General features: G+C 51.1%; 1 protein-coding gene across 4 annotated transcripts in view; it reads right to left on the bottom strand.

The window, feature by feature from the left end:
• The window catches only part of Slc37a1 (solute carrier family 37 member 1), an 86,429-nt gene that overhangs the window by 70,575 nt on the left and 516 nt on the right, over positions 1-15,338 (bottom strand). The window contains exon 1 of one of the 4 annotated variants that reach the window (XM_045151061.1): positions 15,172-15,247. The exons of 2 other annotated variants lie outside the window; for them this stretch is intronic. The gene's annotated coding sequence lies outside the window, so the exon portion shown is untranslated. Of the gene's footprint in view, positions 1-1,892; positions 2,008-15,171; positions 15,248-15,338 lie in introns of those variants that run through there. One more of the 4 variants, XM_045151062.1, reaches the window with a different exon arrangement.

The raw sequence follows: 15,338 nt of genomic DNA, 5'->3' as shown, positions 1-15,338 counted from the left end.
ATTCTGCTTCAGGCTTCTGTAATCCCAGTGTACATATATGGCAAGAAGGGAAGTGGACTCAAGAGCACGCTGGATGCTCACAAGTAGGGAGGAGAAGGAAGAGGTTGACTCAAGTGAGGTGGAAGGTGTCCTCTGACCTCCACATACCAGAGCAGGAGTACACCGGTACTCGCCCAGGAACACACACACACACACACACACACACACACACACACACACACTAAGTACACGCATACATAAATGAAGAAAGTTTGGGTAAATGAAGAGCTTTGGCTCAAACCTCCAGATTTAAATGATATTTTGCTAAAAGTTTCCTCAAAATGAGTGCATATGGTTTGGCTTCAGGGTAAAGGGTCTGGATTCAATTGTATAAGACCTGAAAAGGGGTGGCTAACAGACAGAAAAAAAAAAAAAGGAGAGAGAGAGATGGCCAGAATCAAATTTCTCCCTCCACCAAAATACTGAAAATACTTCGCTTCCATCAGCTAAATCCATTGGTCAGTTTTACTGGGTAAAAACCTGAACCAACAAGCCAAGATTACAGAGGGTCCTGAACAGGCAGCAGGCAAGAAGCCTGCTTTCTTTTGCAAGCAGTTCCGGCTCCTTCCTTACCACAGATGAAATTAGGGGCTCTGAATTGCCACAGGAAGTACACCTACAGACAGCCACAGATGGCGAGCTCACATTTTTGGGGTAATGAGCTAGACTTAAGGAGTCCTTCCTCCCTGGCCTGGGATGCTCCCCTGAAGTCCAGCCTCTCAGCGAGCTCAAGGCCCCAGGCTCGGATGGACACCGACGTGCCCACCTGGGGCCAAGAAAGAGACACAGCTTTCTTTTCTAGGGGAGGAGAGGGTGGTGGGCAGACAAACCGCAGCCCTTCCAGCTTGCCTCCCGAGGTCATCCACACACAGCCACAGGTCATATAGCTGACTGACACCTTGATTTTGGCATGCAGCCAGCCACAGGAAAGTATTTAAATGTCTCCCCTGACCGGCTCCCAGTAAACTTTTCAACTCATTAAGGAGCAGAATAAGAACACACGCAGAGGAAGTCGACCCACAGTGAGAGTTAACAATTAGGAACTACTGCTGGAGAACCTCCACCAAACCCAGGGTCATCTGCTGCCAGCCCTTTTGAAAGAACCCAGCCAGGGCTCAGGAACCACACACCTAGAGCTCCCTTCCCCCACCCCCTGGGGCTCTGAGCCACCCAGGGCAGTTCCTGAATCAAATGGGGGCAGTGAGCCTTCCTTGGTAAGCATGAGGTCCCAGGGGTCTTGCCTGGCCTGAAGCATCCACCGGCATACAAAGCAGCCCCATTGACTATGCCAAATCTATTTAAGGGAACACTTTAAATCGGACGTGCTTTTAAAGGATAAACATAGCAACTGTATGCCTCTCCCGAAAGTTGTAAGCAGCCTTTTTTTTTTTTTAACCAAGAGATAAAATAAAACTTCTCCAGCACAAGCATTCTGATACCTAAGACTAAGACTTTAATGTCTAAGATGAATGGAAACCGTCATCACCGCCTGGCCTGGGCTGGCGGTCGCCCGGCCACTCTTAATCCACCCACAAGGAACACATCACCGCCGGCGACCGGCGCGGAGCCTAATCGGCCAGCGCAGCGTCAAGATCACAGCGCGCAAACTGAGCCGGCCGCAGCCCACGCTCCCAAGTTTTCCTCTGGCCGTGGATGGATAAGGAAACAGGGAGAGCCGGGTCGGTCTCGCAGCTCAACGCCACATCACGTAAATTAAGTTCAAGCCGGGAGAGAGAGCTCCGAAGACCCGGGGGCGGAGGTAGGCTCAGGCTTAGGAATTTCTCCTTTAGAAATGCAAACCGGAGGGTGGGGAGGGGGTTTCCGGCGTTCCCGGTTCAAACTCAAATCCTTACCTGGCAGGTCCCGGGAGGGGGCTGGAGGACTTGGCTCAAAAAGCGTCCGAAAAAAGCCCTTTCCTGTATAGCCAGAAGGTGGCTGGCCGCTCGCGTCGGCAGGCAGGGCCCCGGGGCTCCGGGAAGCTGCTGCTCGGTGCGCAAGCAATCCGAAAGCCCTGGGTGCTGGCTCCGAGCTTACCCAAGGGCTTTGCGAGCCGGCTCCTCCCCAAGACCTCACAGCCGCCGGGCCAGCCGGGTGGCGAAGGCGGCGGGCACGCCCACGTCCCCGGACAATGCGCGGGGCTCTCCGGCAGCCGGCCGCCTGCACCCCCCAGCTGTCACCGCGGCCCGGGCCGGAGGGGTGTGCGGGGTGGGGTACTCGGCATCACAGATAAACGACCCCGACCGGGGGGCTCGGAGGGGTGGGGTGTGCGGCCACCGATCCCCAGCCCCGCTCCTTCTGCCTCCACTTCCCCCGGAGTCCCCGCGTCGCCAGCCCGGTCGCCCGGGGTCATCCTCTGGATCCCCGACTTCAAAGATTGCTTTAAGGACCAGAGCTGGGGAGCATCCTGGGATCCCCCACCAAACCCCACCCCCGAGTCCACCGACGGGCAGAGACGAGGGACCGAGGCGGCGGGGTCCGCAGCGCGGCAGGTGCGCCGGCCTCGGGAGGTCCTGCGTCCTCCCCCACCGCCCCGCGCCTCACCTGCGCCCGCCGCCCGCGCCCCGCTGCCCCGGCCCGGCCCGGCCGCCGGCGCCGCTTCTTGCTCGCCACTTCCTGGAGCTGCGCGCCCAGACCCGCCGGAGGCCGACCCGGGGCGGCCGAGCGCGGCTCCTCGCTGTCCCGCGCGCGCCCTCGGCCCGGGACCCAGATCGCCGCCCCGGGCACGTCGCGGCCGAGCGCCCCCACGCGGGCAGGCGCGGCCCCGCCAGCCGGTGACCCGGCCCGCTCCCCGCACCTGCCGGGGGAGCCCTTCCTCCCTCCCCAGCCGCACCCCGCTCCGCAGGGCGCCCGGCTCTCCTTGGCAACTTGCCCCGTTGCCCAACAGCGGGGTCCCCGGGGTCCTTGGCACCGTCAGGCTTTTGTCCCCGAGGCAGATCTTACCCAACGCCAGCAAAAGCACAAGATCCCCCGGGAAGGACCTGCTCCCTCGGTGCCCCGTACTTTATTTAAAGGACCTTTCTTGGCCTCCCAGTGTGTGTTCCCATTATATGTTGGCAGGAGACGGCACGGTAAAGGCTGGCGTTGCCCAGTGAACCGGGCATACGGAAACGACTGCGTTGAAGCGACTAGTATTGCGTCTGCAGCAGCGTGGCATGCAGCTCGCACGGTTAGACCCAGAAAGAAGCCCGGGGTCAGGGGCCACGAGGAAGCGCCCTGGCTCAGAACCTCCGCTTCACACAGTGGGAGCCTCCAGCCTCCACCACCCCACCTCTGGCCAAGAATGGACCCAGGGCAGAGTCCTCGTTTCCTAGACACACCTACCCAACACCTCCGGTAGACAGTGGCCTGGCATCCAAAGCCAACGAAGGTGCCCAGTTGCTGCTGCTTCTGGGGCAGCACCTGCCTGGAAGGGCAAATCCAGGCAGGAGGCCAGCTTGCCAATCTGATCAAAACGGAGCGCTGATCTATAAAGGCCGGCTGTGAAAGTCCACCTCGGCGCCCCGCGGCTCCCCCTGCTGGCCGGGCCGCAGAGCGCCTTGCAGGTTACTGTTTGCTGGCCAAGGTCAAGGCCACGGATTCATCCAGGCTCTAGAGAAGTGTGCACCAGGGAAAGTGTGCTGTGCTTCCCTGGCTCAGCCCCAGGTGACCTACTGGCCCCTCAGCTCACAAGACACACGAGTTCCGGTTGGATTTCCCCTTCCCTCTCCCTTTGGCCTCTTTTTCTGTCATTTTTCTTTCTTTCTTTTTTGCTTCTTTCCCCTAACTGTCTATTCCTGGTAAGACCCAAAGCAGTCTTCCTCCCACAAGTCGCCTCCCCACATCACTTGGCTCCGCCTCAGCCCCTCTGTCACCAAGCTTGCGCAAGAGCCTCCTAGCTGCTCCTCCAGTGGGCCACACTGAGGGCTGCCTCACATTGCCTTTCTAAGGCAAAATCTGATCTGGTCAGCCTGAGTGACACCATTTAAAAGATGCCTTCACCTACAGGAATGAGAGCAGCACCCCTCCCCCCACCCACCCACCCAGGAAGCAGAGGCAGGGGCCTGGGACCACTTCTGCAGCACATGCTCCTCATGCCGAAGCTTCCAGAAAATTCTTCAGGCCTCAACAACTCGGCTTCCTACCGTTACATGTTGCTGCCTTGACCCTCTCGGAGACCCGTGCCCTTGAGTGAGCTCAGCCTTTTGGGACCCACTTGAAATAAAAGGCAAGGGTGCTGGAGACGTACTAGTGATGCGAACCTATCTCCCAGCCTCTCAGGGAGGCTGGATCAGAAGTCTTTAATGCCGGTCCTTGGGAGGCAGAGGAAGGAGGATCGCTGTGAGTTTAAGGCCAGCCTGGGATACAGTGAGACTTTACCTGGAGGTTAAAAAAAAAAAAATGTAGTGAGATAGCGTCACCGTGCTGAGAATAGTGGTTATGGAGTGATCAGCGCCGAACAGGACATCTCTATCACCCTGTCCAGGGCTCAGGGAACAGTGTGGGAGGGGTGGAAAGAATGTAAGAGCCAGGGGATGGGAAGGAGCGCTCCGGGACCCTGTCTTCCTCACATGACTTGGTTGCTGCGTTCATGACCCCACAACCACTTTATTTGCAGGAGCTCCAGTTTTCCCCACTTTGACTTCTACAGATCAGTGCTCTTGAGTGAATGCTCACAAGGTTGCCATAGGAACTGTGAGTCAAGTCGATTGACTGAAAGACACAGCCAACAGCATGTATGATGATGTATGTATGATGATGTATGTATGATGATGTATGTATGATGATGCATGTATGATGATGTATGTATGATGATGTATGTATGATGGGGCTCACACTCCCAACTGTGGTAAGGAGAAAAGTTAAAAGTCCACTTGTTAGTTATTTTCTTGATTTCCCCCTTAAACAGAGGTTTTTGTTTGGCTGGTTGGTTGGTTTGGTTTTTGTTTTTGTTTTTCAAGGTAGGGTTTCACTCTAGGCCCAGGCTGACCTGGAATTCATTATGTCGTCTCAGGTTGGCCTCAAACTCACAGCGATCCTCCTACCTCTGCCTCCCGAGTGCTGGGATTAGAAACATGTGCTTGAGTTTTTTTGTTTTTAATTACTTATTTATTTGAGAGAGAAAGATGCAGGTGGAAAGAAAGAATGGGCATGCCAGGACCTTCAGCCACTGCAAACAAACTGTGGATGCATACGCCACCCCATGCATCTGGTTTATGTGGGTCCTGGGAATTCAAACCTTGCTCCTTTAGTTGTACAGACAAGTACCTTAGCCATGAATGCCCCACCATCACCTTAAATATTAATCCTGTTAAGGTTTGGCCACTTGCATAGAAGTTTTAAGGTCCAGTGTGCACACAAAATTCCCACAGGTTACTTTCCAGCTGTGCTTTGCAGTCAAATGAACATCTAGAAGGAAAAATAAGCAGTAGCAGTGTGGTGGCTCCTGCACCCCAGAGGCTGAGGCAGGAGCACTGCATTGAGTTTGAGGCCAGTTTTGAGACTCTGTCTCAAAAACCTAAGCCAGGCTAGAGAGATGGCCTAGCGGTTAAGGCTTTGCCTGCAAAGCCTAAGGACCCATGTTCTGTGCTCCAGATCCCACCTAAGCCAGATGCACAAAGGTAGGAAAGCGCAAGGTCGCACATGACCACTAGGTGGCAGAAGTATCTGGAGTTCAATTGCAATGGCTGAGGCCCTGGCATGCCAATTCTCTCTCTGGTAAAACAAAACAAACAAAAAAAAAAAAACCAAAACACAAGGTCACTTCAGAATGCTAAGCCAGACCAGGGTCCGTAGTCACTACCCATATGCAGAGTCCTCTTGCTGCTGGAAGCCTCCACTGTGCCCTCACCTGTACTTACTACGCACAGTACACTAGAACATTCTTTTTTGTTTTTGTTTTCGAGGTAGGGTCTCACTGTAGCCCAGGCTGACCTGGAATTCACGCTGTAATCTCTGGGTGGCCTTGAAATCACAGCGATCCTCTTGCCTCTGCCTCATGAGTACTGGGATTAGTGGTGTGTGTCACCATTCTTTAACTGCCTTGTGCCCCGGCTCCTCCTCTAATGTAGGGCCACCGGGTGGGACACTGTCCCTGTTATACAGGCGAATCCAACAGGCCCCTGTGATGCTTAAGATTATCAGCTTGACAGGGCCTAGGATGGCCTATGAGACGAATCTGGGGCATGTCAGTGGAGATGTTTCTACATTAGGTTAATTAGAGTGGGACGAGCCACCCTAACTGTGCACAGCATGACTCTGTGCACTGCGGGCCTGGGCTGGATAAAAAGGAGAACGTGAGCTGAACACAGCCGGGCGTCTCTCCCTGCCTCCTGACTGCACACTGACCATGACCAGCAGCCTCCTGCTTCAGGCCGCCATGGCTGACGGCACATCAGCGAACTGTGAGCCAGAGTGAACCCTCCCTCAGCTGCTGCTTACCAGATAGTTTGTCACAGCAACAAGAGTAACTACTACTATCTTCTTTCACCCGGGAACTTACAATACCACATCGAGACTCAAAACCAACAACTTAAACCCCCTCCAATCCAGAACGTGCTACCAGGTTTCTAGTTTTAACTTAAAAACAAAAATGCAAAACCTCTTGTATATCAGTAACACCATGTATTTTAATACTAATTTTATTTTTTCGAGGTAGGATCTTGCTCTAGCCCAGGCTGGCCTGGAATTCACTATGTAGTCTCGGGGTGGCCTTGAACTCACGGTGATCCTCCTACCTCTGCCTCCTGAGTGCTCGGATTAAAGGCATGTGCCACCATGCCCCACTTAATACAAAAATTTTTATGCACTTATACTTTTTATGTGTTAAAGAACAATCTATGTAATCAAGAGTCCACATTGGTAATTCACGGTCTAATGAAATTCTGTCACTGATCAATATGGGCATACTTTAAAAAAATATTTATTTGCAAGCAGAGAGAGAGAGAGAGAGAGAGAGAGAGACAGAGAAAGAAGGGGAAAAGAGAGAGATAGAATGGGCATGCCAGGGACTCTAGCTGCTGAAAACAAACTCCAGATGTATGAACCACTTGGTGCATCTGGCTTTATGTGGGTACTGGGGAATCAAACCTGGGTTGTTAGGCTTAGTAGAAAAGCATCCTAACTGCTGAGCCATCTCTCGAGCCCAATATGGGCACACTTTTCGGTTTTCATTCTTTTTTTTTTTTTTTTTTTTTGAAGTAGGGTCTTACTCTAGCCCAGGCTGACCTGGAATTTACTATGTACTCTCAGGGTGGCCTTGAACTCACATTGATCCTCCTACCTCTCCCTTATGAGTGCTGGGATTAAAGGCATGCGCCACCACGCCCGGCTCAGTTTTTATTCTTGTCAAGGGAAAACTCTTTCAAGACCTCTGTGCTAACACTATCCCCAGCGCCATCAGTGGTACTTAGCTGCTCTGTAGTTCCTGGGTGTGGATGCCAGCGCCCCAGCATGACCCACAGTAATGCTCCACCAGTCTCTTCTTGGCATGGCGTGTCATGGAACCTAAGCGACCAGTGACCTGGCCCAGTGCAGCGTCTCTCCAGCACTCTTCTTTGTAGTGGGAGAGGGAAAGGATTCTTTCTGTCCTCACAGCTCTGCTTGTTTCACACCTACTTATGGGTTTTCCCTAGCAGCTAGGTCATGCAGATGGGCTTGGGGAGAAGAGGAGGCTGTTCTTTTGTTTGCTTCCATCAAATAGCATATTAATTGTAAGACTTTGAGAGGATATAAGTAAGTTGTATGGAAACCTACTTTTCTGGACAATGAAACACTCAGAAGCCATAAGTTGTTACTAAAAAATTTTCAGTGCCAGGGATGGAATACCTTCCAGTGAGTTGTTGGCCAGTGAGGTCACTGATACCCCCAAAACATTACAGGTCATTGCCAAGGCTCTTGGTTTCCAACCAGGAACAGACGGTAAGACCCTATTGCTGAAGACTCCACATACTTGGGCTGCAAGGTCACTGAGAAATCCTGGAACTAAGCTGAAAACCTCCTCCATGTAGACCAGCTGACAGAAAGCTGTAAGAAACAATACCACATGCAGTTTCATGGAAGAGAGAGAAATCACCAGTAGAGATACTCAACAGTGGACACTGCAAGCCTTATATTTGGCCAGCCAGGTCAATGAGCCAACAGGTGCAATAGTGGCATGTCTATTATGGGGGAAACCAACTGCTCTCTAATTGGATTGGAGGCCCACTCCATGGGAGGGAATATATCCCCGATACTGAAAACCTACAACAGGGGTAGTCATGAGCCCTAGGGGTGTAATGTCTGCTGCTGTCTGGCTAAATGCATATACTGTGCTCACCAAACTTCCCAGTAAGCACTTCTCTTAATGTTCATACCAACATATTAATGCTACTCTCACTTTTGGTTAGAAAAGCTTCTTTTTTCAGATGGCAGTGACCTTGGGATGACTCAGAAGGCACAATGGTGCTGAGAAGAAGTGACAGAGGAGTGCTCAGCACTGAAATATCTCTATCACAAGGCTCAGGGTCCATTGTGGAAGAGGTGGCGGAAAGAATATAAGAGCAAAAGGAAGGGTAGGACTCCTTACAATGCACTCTTCCAGACACAAAATGACCTGGATATTCATGACCTCTCAGTGCCTGACACTACCTACACAAGACCATCATAATAGCAGGAAAAAGATGATGACATCAAAATAAAAGAGAGACTGGGGCTGGAGAGATGGCTTAGCGGTTAAGCACTTGCCTGTGAAGCCTAAAGACCCCGGTTCGAAGCTTGATTCCCCAGGACCCAAGTTAGCCAGATGCACAAGGGGACACATGCATCTGGAGCTCATTTGCAGTGGCTAGAGGCCCTGGCGTGCCCATTCTCTCTCACTCTCACTCTCTCTCTCTCCGTCCCTCTTTCTCTGTCTGTCACTTTCAAATAAATAAATAAACATAAAAAAAGAGAGAGACTGATTGGAGAGGGGGAAGGGGTATGATGGAGAGTGGAGTTTCAAAGGGAAAAGTGGAGGGAGGGAGGGAATTAGCATGGGTTATTGTCTACAATTATGGAAGTTGTCAATAAAAATATTTTAAGTAAAAAAAAAAAAAGGTGTGCACCACCAAAGGAAAAAAAAAAAAAAAGACTTTAAAACTGGATCTGAATGTACCTGCTGCATGCTTACAGAAGCATTTCAGTTTCTACAGAAACTCTTCATTATGGCTTCTTAGCTTCTTGGCTCAGGTCAAGTATAGAAATTCCTCATTATCTTACTCAGTCCTCATGACCCTCATGCAAGCTAGGCAGAATGAGTTATTCTGGGAGAACAGTGGGCCAGTCACTCTGTTTGCCACCTCTTTCTCTGGTCTTCTTTCAGAGATCCTGACTCATCCTTAGGGCTTGGAAGGAGCAGTCCCATGTGCCATCTGACCCTCTGTCTCTGCCATGGGCCAGAGAGAGGGTATCTGGATATGGCAGTAGAAGGAGGGCCAGGCTGATGGTGTTGGCTCTGTGGCGCACTGCCCGAGTTCCCTCCACATCACCACAAAGAGAACAAAGTTCAAAGTAGAACCAGCATGAATGCCCATTAGAGAAATGTGATAACCACTTGAAAACAAAGGTCTAGCAGGGTGTGGTGGTGCACACTTCTAATCCCAGCACTCAGGAGGTAGAGGTAGGAGGGTCACTGTGAGTTCAAGGCCAGCCTGAGACCACATACTGAATTCCAGGTCAGCCTGGGCTAGAGTGAAACCCTATCTTGGAAAAAAAGAAAAAAAGAAAAAAAAAGAAAGAAAAGAAAAGAAAAGAAAAAGAAAAATGAAGGTCTAACATACAACCATAAGTGACAGGGAATTTGGGGTAAGTAACAATGTGAATTTGCCTCAATGTGGGTCTGTAATTTCTTTCTGATACTCCTGGCCTATGACTGAGCAGACACCCAGGAACAGTGAAATAATTGATCTCCTAGAAAATAAGTCTGACTGAAGAATCAAAAACAAGGGTTGGAGAGATGGCTCAGTGGTGCTTGCTTGCAAAGCCTGATGGCCTGAGTTCAAGTCCCCAGTACCCACGTAGAGTCAGATGCACAAAGTGATACACATGTCTAGAGTTCAGCTGCAGAGGCAGAAGGTCCTGGCATGCCCATACTCTCTCTGTGTCTTCCTCTATTTTTCTCTCTCTCTCAAAATAAATAAATAAATATTTTCAAAAGGAATTTAAAAACAAAACAAGCCAGAAGAAGAAGAAAACATTGACATACTCGACTTTTTCTCTTTTCCAGCTGCTGTGAGAGTGAAGTAGAGTTCTGTTGCTAAATATCTAAAATCAATTTAATAAGCGTTTGTTGACTGAACATTTACCTCAGGCCAGGCCGCCTGCCATGGTGCATGTCCCTGAGCTACTGCCGGGCACGAAATTCAAAGCTGCCCAATTTTCTGACATCTCTTGTCTCCACCCTGGCTGACTTCTTCTCGACTGTTTGGCCTACTGGCTGTGGCATTACTGAACAACCTCACTTCCTGGGCAGAAGATAACGTACATTTCTCCCTTAGTAACTACACTTTACTATACTTCCAGTGAATCATGAGAGAGAAAGAGAAAGAGAGAGAAAAAGGAGAGGGAAAGGGAATTGGTTATTCCTCCTTGGTTCTCAATTTTCCCACAAATATAACCCTCAAATGGCTAAAATATACCACTTGTACTTAAGAACTCATATGTCTACACATTTCTAGAAACTTCAGTCTTCCCCCCTTATGTACATTAGTATTAATGTATATGAGCACACACAGTCTGTCCACCACAGACTAATTTCCAATTGTCACAGTTACCCGTGGCGCAGTCACATTTGGCAGCATGAGCTCTGCATGAGAGAAACATTAGGGAAAGGAATTTACATAAACTGGAGTTAAAACTTTCCTGGGGACTTGCTGATAGACAAAAGGTCGTTAGCCCAGGGTAGTTGGGCTGGGTTGGGGTGCAGCTCAACAGCAGACTGCTGGCCTAGCATGTGCAAGGCCTAGGGTTCCCTCCTCAGTACCAGAACCAAATGAACAAACCTGTGCTGGGCTTGTAATGCCACCTAGACCTCACAGCAGCACTGAGGGACAGTGACACCATCATCCCCATTTTACAGACCCCAAACAGACTTCCGAAAGAACCCAACCCTGGCCCCATCTCCTACTGTTACAAACCAATGTGTGATGCTATAAAAATGGCTTTTTGAAAAGATGGCAGGTCAATCTCTATGTTCTTATGGAGATAGATATATATATATGTATAGACATATCCTAAATTTACAAGAGCGTATTGGCCTTAATAAGCAACCTTATATTTCCATAGTTAAAATGGATCTGGATTCATGTTGTTGAAAGTCTCTGCTTTTTATCTGAGCAGCTGCGTTTTTCTGACCCCTGGGTTGTTAAGGACTTTTCTCCATAGTACTAGAGAGACCAAAAGGGAAACATTCAGGGCCTTGGTTAGTCACCATGGCAACTACCAGGCTGAAAGGACCTCCTGATGGGAGGTGGGCCTGAAAGGCATTGGGAGGTACAGAGATGGAGCTCTGTGCAGTTAGTCTCCTGGGCCACCTTCCTGGCAAACTCATGTAGGATGACAAGATATTCTCACCAGTCCTTCTATCCAGCAGGGACATTTCTTTATCTGTTCTCTTTTCTTCTTCATTCTGTTTATTTATTTATTTATTTATTTTTAGCCAGAGTGAGAGAGACAGAAGAAAGAACTTGCATGCTAGGACCTCAGCCACTGAAATCCAACTCCAGACGCTTGCGCCACCTAGTGGGTATGTGCGACCTTGTGCTTAACCTCTCCTTTGTGCGTCTGGCTTACACGGGATCTGGAGAGTTGAGCATGGGTTCTTAGGCTTTGTAGGCAAGTGCCTTAACTGCTAAGCCATCTCTCCAGCCCTATTTGTTTATTTTGAGGGATGAAAAGGCAAGAATTTCACATTGAGGAGGTAGAGGGAAGGACTCAGAGCTTCCCTTCCCCATTCACCCTTTGGCCAGCCGTAAGTCCATGCTGGAGGGACTCAAGAGCTTGCTGCGGTTACTTAGGAAGCCTCTTCCAGGGCATGATGAGCAGTCCCTCCTGCTGCCTGTGGAAGTTCCTTCCAGGACCAAGATGATAGGTCACCCCTGACAGGCCTTTTAAGCAGTAGAAGCAGATCCCACTCCTTTTCAGCGCTGCAAAGCTTTCCCAAGGGTGCCTGCGTCTTCTGGCCTCCGGTTCCCCCAGGGATGCCAGACCAGCCAGAATCTGGGGTGCCAGCAAGGGCCTGAAAGCTCAGCTTCCATGACCAAGCATTTCTAAGCAAACCGTCAGTGTGACAAAGGCTTCTGTCTGCTTGCAGAGAGGGTGCCCAGCATCCCCATGGATGCAGGGAGGCTCAGCTTTCAGCCTGGCTTCCTTCCCCAGAAGAAGCATTTGGATGTCAGTAAGGTTCCTGGCATAGGTGGGAGGCCAGCCTGTGCCTTGCCTGTCAATCATGTAGGATAATTGCTGAGTCTACAGTTAAGTGGAGCTGCTGTAGGTTGACTGGAAGATGTAGAGCAACCTCATCTCCTTTCCATGGGATTAAATCAAGGCTTGATGGGGCTGTTGTGCACCAGCTATCTATGGCATGATTCTGTGGCTTACTTTACACTTTCAAGAGTTATGTGTGGAAGGCTGGAGAGATGGCTTAGCGGTTAAGCGCTCGCCTGTGAAGCCTAAGGACCCCGGTTCGAGGCTCGGTTCCCCAGGTCCCACCTTAGCCAGATGCACAAGGGGGCGCACGCATCTGGAGTTCGTTTGCAGAGGCTGGAAGCCCTGGAGCGCCCATTCTCTCTCTCTCCCTCTATCTGTCTTTCTCTCTGTCTGTTGCTCTCAAATCAATAAATAAAAATTGAACAAAAATATTAAAAAAAAAAAAAGAGTTATGTGTGGAAAACTCAGGGAGTCAGTGGTTCCCTGCCCGGTAGAGAGACCAGGCCGCTCCCAGCAAACCACAGCTACCCTTTTCAACAGAGAACTGGGATCAGCAACCAGAGTTCTTGAATTGGGCAGCTTGCTGTGAATCCAACAAGCTGCCTAGTCTTGGGCAATGATCTTAACTTTCTGTGACCCCTTTATCTGTGCAACGGTAGGCTGAGATTGAGGATTCATAAGAAAGTACACCCAGGGCTGGAGAGATGGCTTAGCGGTTAAGTGCTTGCCTGTGAAGCCTAAGGACCCCGGTTCGAGGCTCGGTTCCCCAGGTCCCACGTTAGCCAGATGCACAAGGGGGCGCACACGTCTGGAGTTCGTTTGCAGTGGCTGGAAGCCCTGGTGCGCCCATCCTCTCTCTCTCCCTCTATCTGTCTTTCTCCCTGTGTCTGTCACTCTCAAATAAATAAATAAATAATGAACAAAAAAAAAAATTAAAAAAAAATTAAAAAAAAAGAAAGTACACCCAGAATTGGGGAGAGAACTCAGCAGTTGAAGACACTTGCTTGCAAAGCCTGCTGGCCTGGGTTCAAATCCCTAGTATCCATGTAAAGCCAGACTTACAAAGTGGTTGAATATGTTTGGAGTTAGTTTGCAGTGGCGAGAAGTCCTGGCCTACCCATTCTCCCCCCGCCCCCCGGCCCTCTGTCTCATAAATAAATAAACTAACTAAATAAGCTAAGCATGGTGGTGCACACCTTTAATCCCAGCACAAAGGAGGCAGAAGTAGGAGGACCACCATGAGTTCAAGGCCAGCCTGGGACTACAGAGTAAGTTCCAGGTCAGTCTGGGGTAGAGTGAGACCCTACCTTGAAAAATTGAGAAACAAAACAAACAAAAACAAAAAGGATAACACATGCTAAGCACTTAACATGGCTTCAGCCCAGCGTCAGAATCGAGCAAACATTCACTCCTGTGCTTGTTAGAACCGAGTTGAAAACAAATTCTGGCTTTTATTTTCATGTACCAAAAGCCAACATTTATTGGCATATACCTCATTCTATTGCCAATCCACATCTCTATGTGACATTTCAAGTTCCTTTGGCATTTTATTATAGAAATAAGATAAGCTCAGGTAGTCAAAGTGAACACAGCCACAACCATCCACGGAGAAGAAAGGGATGATCATCTGTTATCCCCACACCCCACAGGAGAAGCTGTGAAAATGTGTTTAGAATCCCGTTGTCTTTGCAACTGGTCCAAGCAAAGCTGGGGAACTGAGGGACATTTGAGGGAAGGGGGCAGGTGGCTTGGACTGGCTGCAGTGTACTTATTGGGGAGGGCTGGGGACCTCCTGGGACCTAATGGCCACCACCAAGCCTTGTGGAGGTGTAAGTAGGGCAGAGGCTGAGGCTTAGAGGTGGCCTCGTTGGGAAATGGGAAGGTCTGCCTCTGAGGGAGGAGAGGGAGGCTGACAATGAGATCCAGAGGGGCCTTGTGCAGGGCGGGGGACTGTGCCGTGTGGCACACAGCAGAGCTCGGAGCTCCAATCAGAGTCCCCCCACCACAGGGGCCTGGGAGCCCCATGGGGGCCTGGAGGGATTCAAAGCCTGACCGCATCAGTCAGAGTGCGGCAGCATCTGCTTAGAGAAGGCAGAGTCGTTCCCAGAGAGGCAATGTCAAGGCAACAGAAGGGCCCGCGGTGTGCGTGACGTCTGCGGGGACCACGGACACGGCGGGGAAGAAGGGCACGGAGGGGCACGCAGCATCCCCAGGGGGGCCGAGGAGGCACTGAGGGCGGCGCAGTGAGCTCGGCGAGAACCTGTTTGCAGAGGTGGGGACACGCTCCTCTCTGAGAGCCCACACCCACGGTGGCTCCTGGTGGAAGCCCGTGAACAGCCCATTAAGAGCATTCCTGGGGGCTGGAGAGATGGCTTAGCGATCAAGGCGTTTGTCTGCAAAGCCAAAGGATCCCGGTTCGATTCCCCAGGACCCACGTAAGCCAGATGCACAGGGGAAGGCGCACGCGTCTGGAGTTCGTTTGCAGTGGCTGGAGGCCCTGGCGTGCCCATTCTCTCTCTCTCAAATAAATAAATAAGTGAAAAAACGAAGAAGGAACCTTTCTGGGGTTAGCGACACCAAGTTCCGGTTCGAGCCCCCGGTAGGGTGGGGAAGGAGCTACGGCGCCCTTCGCACGGCTTCGGCAGGATCCCGGGGTCGCCCTTGGCTCCGCCCCGCGACTCTAGCCCCGCCCCCGCCCCGCCCACCACTCACCATTCCCGAGCAGTGACTGATGGAGATGGCCTTCCCGTGGCCAGGGCGGTGTCCCGGTGCTGCCCCGGCTCCTCCCCGCCCATCTCGTCCCGCCCCGCTCTCCGCTCCGCCCCTTCCCGCCAACGTTCAAGGCCCGGAGGGGGCGGGGCCGGCCGCGTCTCCATGGC

The sequence above is a fragment of the Jaculus jaculus genome, chromosome 5, assembly GCF_020740685.1.
Source record: "Jaculus jaculus isolate mJacJac1 chromosome 5, mJacJac1.mat.Y.cur, whole genome shotgun sequence".
Taxonomy (NCBI): domain Eukaryota; kingdom Metazoa; phylum Chordata; class Mammalia; order Rodentia; family Dipodidae; genus Jaculus; species Jaculus jaculus.
Note: the sequence above shows the minus strand (reverse complement) of the source record. Positions and strands in the feature narration are given on the sequence as shown.